The 7,411-nt window shown below is 40.8% G+C and overlaps 1 non-coding gene across 1 annotated transcript; it reads left to right on the top strand.

Moving 5' to 3' along the window:
- Positions 1 to 393: 393 nt before the first annotated feature.
- On the top strand, positions 394 to 500 carry LOC114368583. The gene has a single exon (XR_003657364.1). It is a non-coding gene; the product is annotated as a small nucleolar RNA R71 (small nucleolar RNA).
- The last annotated feature ends 6,911 nt before the right edge of the window (positions 501 to 7,411 follow it).

Raw genomic sequence — 7,411 nt, 5'->3', positions numbered from 1 at the left:
GGCTGCTCAATTGCTCCAGGTTGCTGCATGGAAGGGCAAAGGTCTGTATGATGGTCAGCAGAGGAGCACAAACCACAAACCCTTGCAACAGGTACAGATTTCTGATTCAAGGCCAGCTGGGTTACCAAGTTAACCAATGCATCCAGTTTGCCTTCAAGCTTCTTAGTTTCAGATGATGCAGATGGGTTTGTAGCTACCTCATGCACTCCTCTAATGACTATGGCATCATTTCTGGCACTAAACTGCTGGGAGTTGGAGGCCATCTTCTCAATTAAATTTCTGGCTTCAGCAGGAGTCATGTCTCCAAGGGCTCCACCACTGGCAGCATCTATCATACTTCTCTCCATGTTACTGAGTCCTTCATAAAAATATTGGAGAAGAAGCTGTTCTGAAATCTGATGGTGGGGGCAACTGGCACATAGTTTCTTAAATCTCTCCCAGTACTCATACAGGCTCTCTCCACTGAGTTGTCTAATCCCTGAGATATCCTTCCTGATGGCTGTGGTCCTGGAAGCAGGGAAAAAAATTTCTAAGAATACTCTCTTAAGGTCATCCCAGCTCGTGATGGACCTTGGAGCAAGGTAATACAACCAGTCCTTTGCCACTCCCTCTAATGAATGAGGAAAAGCCTTCAGAAATATGTGATCCTCTTGGACATCTGGGGATTTCATGGTGGAGCAGACAATGTGAAATTCTTTCAAATTTTTGTGCGGGTCTTCACCTGCAAGGCCATGAAACTTTGGAAGCAAATGAATCAGTCCAGTCTTAAGAACATATGGGACATCCTCATCAGGGTATTGGATGCACAAGCTTTCATAGGTGAAATCAGGTGCAGCCATTTCCCTTAGAGTCCTCTCACGAGGTGGAGGTTGTGCCATGTTCTCAGAATGTGCAAAATCAGAATGCTCAGAATCAGAATGCTCAAAATTATAATGCTCAAGATCAGGATGTTCAAAATCACCAATAACAGAATGCACAGATTCACCAGTTATGGAATGCTCAGAATGATCAAAAGGTATAAAATGATGCCTAACTAATCTATGAAATGTCCTATCTATCTCAGGATCAAAGGGTTGTAAGTCAGATGGATTGCCTCTAGTCATACACTACATTCAGCATGCACACAACTAGTTGCCTTGTCATGTAAATAAAGGTGTAGGTTTGAACTACAGCTACCCTCAAATGATATCCAAATGACTTGAAATTTTGTGAGCAACCTTATAAAATGATGAGAAGATAGCACAAAAACTTTCAGACAAAAATTCAAAGTCTAACTATGAAAGCTAAAAATGGTAAGTTAAGAAAAATAAGTGAATAAAACTTGAAAAATAAAAAACTTTTGACAGAATCGCTCTTTTTGGACGATGGAGACCTCAGCCGGCATATGGCGGGCTGCCATGGCGTAGGAAATTTTTTTCTACCCCAAATGCATATATAATAATTGCGATTCTGATAACCGGAGCAAATGTTATGGCCGTTTGAAGTTTTGACATACACAAAATTTGCTACTTTTTTGGAACTTTCAAATCTGACCAAACTAAAGGCTCTAGCTATTTTTCCCACAAAATATGGATTAAAAGAAGTTACCACAAAAAAATTCAGCCAAAAATAACAACCCTAGCTACTAAAACAAAAAATCCCAATTAATTCAGCATGGGTGGTCGCTAAAATCCGTCTCTAATTGATTTCTACTACTACTCTGTTTTCAAGCACAATCTTCACAGCAAAACACCCAAGACTGAAACAGGGGAAACGCTTAATGGTAAAACTGAAACAGAACACACATTAAACAAAATACCAGGACACTAATCAACACTAACACACATACTAACACAATACTAACAATTAAAACACGAAAGGATTAAACACACAACACTAGCTAGCTATTATGAACCTTTGGACACTGCTCCCCGGCAACGGCGCCAAATTTGATCGAGGCCGTACCCGAATCAAATAAACATGAAAATGCAGTAAGTAGGAAGTGATCCTAGGTCGTTTCCCAACGAGCAGTGACAAGCCAAATGTTCATAATATACTTGCAGTAACAGTAACGATGGGGGGGGGGGGGGGGGCTTTGGTTGTTTGGTAATTAAAGAGCAGACAAATAAAATGGAATACGAAACTACTAATATTAAAAACGGGTTGTTTCCTCTGATTCAGAAGCCACTCTCTTATCCTGGGTTATGGAGAATTCGTCCCTAACAGTCAACCACTTAATCCAACCCTATTTCAATTTACTAAGTGAAAATCAACTTAGGGTTTTCAATACGTGATTAGGCACCACATACACCAGTTAGCCCTTCGTCCATTAAGCATGAACACAAGTTAGGCTCAGAGGCAATTAATCGAACATGAAGCGTGCACTGATTAATATTCACGAAATTGGGATAACTGGTGAAGGGAAAACTGCCAGGAAACCACATTACAAGCGAAACCTCAAAGAGAGTTGGGCTTCGTCCTCAAAAGGAAACAACACCAGAAAATCTAGCCTTCCATGGATTCAAACAGAAAACGCAATTGAAACATGAAGCAGAAACGTAAATGAACGGAAACGTAAATGAACAGAAATGTAAACGAACAGAAATGTAAAATGGAACAGAAACGTAAATGAGAGTAAAAGAAGAAGCAAGAACGAAATTGTAATTAGAAGCAGAAAACGTAAAATTGCATTACGAACTCAGAAGCAGCAAAACAGAAAAACGAAAAACCCTAAAACAAAGCTCTGAATAATGGATAGCATAACAGAATAGAATGCCCTGCACGAATCGCAAGGCAGCTATTTAAAAAGAGTCACTTAGAGTCACTGGGCCCTATTACAATACTCTGGCCCAAAACGAAATAAACACTGAACAACATAAAATAAAATTGCGAAATTTCCTAATTAGAAATTAACTAAGGTAAGCGCTGCTTTATTTGCCCTCTTCAAGTCCACAACCAAAATCCGGATTAAGCCCAATGTTTCATTAATTCCTGAAATTAGATTAAAAACATCAAATTAGCTAAATGAGCCCAAATAATAAAACTGCCTAATTAATTGACAATTAAGACCAATCAATAATTAAAATGGTGCAAAAAGGGTTTAGAAAATAGAAGAAAATGATGGCACATCACACCTTCTAAGCCCAAAGATGATAAGGGGAAGGCAATAGAAAAGCAAGCCCCTAAGGCTAGTATGCAAGTGAAAACTAGCTCTATAAAGTGCTTTAAATGTCTTGGAAGAGGACACATTACTTCTCAATGCCCCACCACAAAAACCATGATTATGAGGGGCCAAGACATTTATAGTAGCCAAGATGAGGCTACTACTTCACCTTCCTCTAGTGAAAGTGAAGAAGCAAAAGGGGAAGAATCTAGTGAAGAAATCTACCCCCAAGAAGATGGACAACCATTAGTGGTTAAAGAGAAGTGTAAGGAGGTAAGTGTCTCCTACAAGAGGTTAGCTAAGAAGGAAACTCATTTTACAATAAAGACAAACATTAAAGAAACTTTCCCTCTTAGACAACCTCCACATTTTCTCTTTTGTAAAAAGACACTTGCTAGCATTGCAACACCTCTTGGGCTTGAGTTTATTCCTCAAGTAAAGAAGTTGTTGGATGAGGGTTTGGTTCGCAAGAGCTTAAATCCTTGTGCTTTGTTGGTGCCCAAAATAGGTATTATTAGGCACCAAGTCCCTAAAATAGGTGGTATGATGAATGTTTTGAGTGGTGCAACCCTCTTTTGTAAAATCACTCGTACACCTAACATCTTCATGGTGTGTGTACATAGGGACCCATTAGGTAGGTTTGTTCTTATTTTTAGTTTCAATACAAACTTAGGTACTCATATGGGACACCTTAGGTTTGTTATACTTTTTGGTAGGAATAATCAATATGAATATACAGAAAAAGGTATGTTTTATTGCGTTACTTTTCTTAATTTTTCAAATAGTGATCAACGGGTTCCCATGAACCCTAAGAGAATAAAGGTCATTCCTGAGTGGCTCACTCCACCAAGTATAAGAAAAATTTGGGGCTTCCATGACTTAACAAACTTTTACAAAAGGTTTGTCCCATATTTTTCTATACTTGTAGCACCACTCATTGAGTTGGTGAGAAACCATGTTCCTTCATGGGAAGATGCCCAGGAAATGGGTTTTCAGACCTTACCTTACTTCAACATACCAAACACCACTAATACATGTGTTTTTGTTCTTTTTACAGGTGTTGAGGGAAGGAGCCCAGAGTATGAAGAACCTCGGGATTTGAGGTCAAATCCTTTCCAAGGTGGAGGGAATGATGCAATCCTACCCCGCAAGGGCATTGGCTAGAAGACTCCAAGTAGATTGGGCTAGAGATCCAAGGAAAGGCCCTAGGGTTCTCATGAGCCTTAGGGTAGATTTCGAGCCCATGGGCTAAGTATGAGCCCGCTTATCTTTGTAAATATTAGAATAGGTTTTTCCTTCGTCTAGGCCTTGTATTTTGGCCATTATAGTAGTATAGGGTTTTAGCCTTGTATTTTGGGGCATTTTGAGTTGTCTTTGTAATAAGGACTTTTTTTGTTATTTTCATGTTTTTCCTCATGGGGGTGAGCTTAGCTATTATAGGGGGTGTGTAGCTAAGCTCTAGCTTCTCATCTCAAGGAGGTGAGCTTAGCTATTAGAGAGGTATGTGTAGCTAAGCTTTAGCTTCTTTAGGAATCTTCTTAAGGAAGCTTCTCAAGGAGGTGAGCTTAGTTATGAGAGGGGTGTGTGTAGCTAAGCTCTAGCTTCTCAAGGAAGTTTTCTCAAAGAAGCTTCTCAAGGAAGTTTTCTCAAGAAAGCTTCTCAAGGAAGCTACCTAGTCTATAAATAGAAGCATGTGTAACACTTGTTGTAACTTTGATGAATGAGAGTCTTGTGAGACACAACTCAAACTTCAACTTCTCTCCCTTTTTCTTCCTTCAATTTCGTGCTCCCCCTCCCTCTTTCTCTCCCTCTTTCTTTTCCTCCATTGAAGCATCCTCTTCAAGCTTCTTATCCAAGGCTCATCTTGGTGGTGAAGCTCCTTCTTCCATGGCTTATTCCTTAATGGATGGCGCCTCCTCTCACCTCCTTTCCTTTGTCTTCCGCTGCATCTCCATGGTGGAAAATCACCATTAAAGGACCCCATTGAAGCTCAAAGATCCAGCCTCCATAGAAGCCCCACAAGCAAGCTTCCATCAAGATGACATGCCTTTCCAAAGACAACCCGATAAGGAGACATTCCTATGGGTGCTTTGTAGGCAGTCCGATGTGCCCAGAGAGCATCATCAAGCCTGGTACTCCAATCCTTCCTGCTTGGCTGCACAATCTTCTCTAGAATTCTCTTGATTTCCCTGTTACAAATTTTTGCCTGTCCATTAGTCTGGGGGTGGTATAGTGTGGATACCCCGTGTACCACCCCGTACTTTTTAAGCAGGGCATGCATTGTCCTGTTGCAAAAATGGGTTCCTTGATCACTAACAATTGCTTTAGGTACTCCGAACCTGCAAAACAGATTAGACCTGACAAAGTCTGCGACAACTTTAGCATCATTAGTTCTAGTGGGCTTGGCTTCCACCCATTTTGAAACATAATCAACTGCAAGGAGAATATAAACATAACCAAAAGAGACAGTAAAAGGACCCATGAAATCTATACCCCAGACATCAAACACCTCACAGAATAGCATAGGTTGCTGAGGCATTTGTTGTCGCCATGTGAGTGTATTTCCTGCTCTCTGACACTGCTCACAAGTGCTGCAAATCTTCCACGCATCTTTAAAGATGGTGGGCCAATAAAAACCACAATCAAGCACTTTGCGAGCTGTCCTTTGAACACCCAGATGACCTCCTGGTGCGGAAGAATGACAGAACTGCAGGACTGAGTCAGTCTCATGATCTGGAATGCACCGTCTAATGACCTGATCACTGCACAATTTCCACAAGTAGGGGTCATCCCAAATAAAATGCTTAGCATCACTTTTAATCTTATCTTTTTGGGCCTTAGATGCTAAGGGAGGAAAAACAGAGGCAACTAAATAATTGACAATGTTAGCAAACCAGGGAGTAGAAAGAGAGTCAGAAATACTATACAATATATACAAATGATCATCCGGGAAATCATCCCGAATAGGTGAATCTGCATCAGAGACACGTTCGATCCGACTCAAATGATCAGCAACTAGATTTTGTGCTCCGCTCCTATCACGGATCTCCAAGTCAAACTCTTGGAGCCAGAGCATCCATCGGATCAACCTAGGCTTAGAATCAGCCTTCTTCAACAAGTACTTTAGAGCTGCATGGTCAGTATAAACAATAATGCGAGTACCAAGCAAATAAGATCGAAATTTTTCAAGAGCAAAAACTATGGCTAGAAGCTCTTTCTCAGTAGTAGTATAATTTGCTTGGGCAGCATCTAAAGTCCTAGAAGCATAATATATCACCCTGGACAATTTATCAATTTTCTGAGCAAGGACAGCCCCCAATGCATAATTTGATGCATCACACATAAGCTCAAAAGGGGTTGTCCAATCGGGTGCCTGGATGATGGGGGTGGTAGTCAACGCTCTTTTGAGGCAATCAAAAGCCTCTTTGTATCTGTCATTAAAGTCAAACTCCACCTCCTTTTGCAACAAGTTGGACAGTGGAAGGGCTACTTTGCTAAAATCCCTTATAAAGCGCCTGTAGAATCCTGCATGACCAAGAAAAGATCGCACCTCTCGCACACAAGAGGGGTAAGGCAATTGTGAAACAACAGAAATTTTTGCAGGATCTACTTCAATGCCCTTATTGGAAATAATGTGGCCTAAAACTATACCTTGCTCAACCATAAAATGACATTTTTCAAAATTTAGAACAAGGTTAGTTTCAATGCATCTATTCAAAACTTTTTCCAAACTATTCAAACAACCATCAAAAGAGGATCCATATACAGTGAAATCATCCATAAACACCTCTATGCAATTTTCTAAAAAATCACTGAAAATACTAATCATGCACCGCTGGAAGGTACCAGGGGCATTGCACAGGCCGAAAGGCATCCTCCTATAAGCAAAAGTGCCGAAGGGGCAGGTGAATGTGGTCTTTTCCTGATCCTCAGGAGCAATAGTAATTTGCATATAACCAGAAAAACCATCAAGGAAACAGTAGTGGGATTCACCTGCCAGGCGTTCAAGCATCTGGTCAATGAATGGCAGGGGAAAATGGTCCTTTTTGGTAACCTGGTTCAGCCTCCTATAGTCAATGCAGACTCTCCAACTGTTCTGCACCCGAGTAGGAATCAGCTCCTCCTTCTCATTTCTGATCACTGTGAGGCCAGTCTTTTTCGGGACTACCTGGACGGGACTCACCCATTGGCTGTCGGAGATAGGATAAATGATTCCAGCTTGCAAAAGCTTGGTTATCTCCTTCTTCACTACATCAAGAATCACCGGGT

This window comes from Glycine soja, chromosome 1 (genome assembly GCF_004193775.1).
Source record: "Glycine soja cultivar W05 chromosome 1, ASM419377v2, whole genome shotgun sequence".
NCBI lineage: Eukaryota > Viridiplantae > Streptophyta > Magnoliopsida > Fabales > Fabaceae > Glycine > Glycine soja.
The sequence above is the reverse complement of the archived record's forward strand: the minus strand, read 5'-3'. Positions and strand labels throughout refer to the sequence as shown.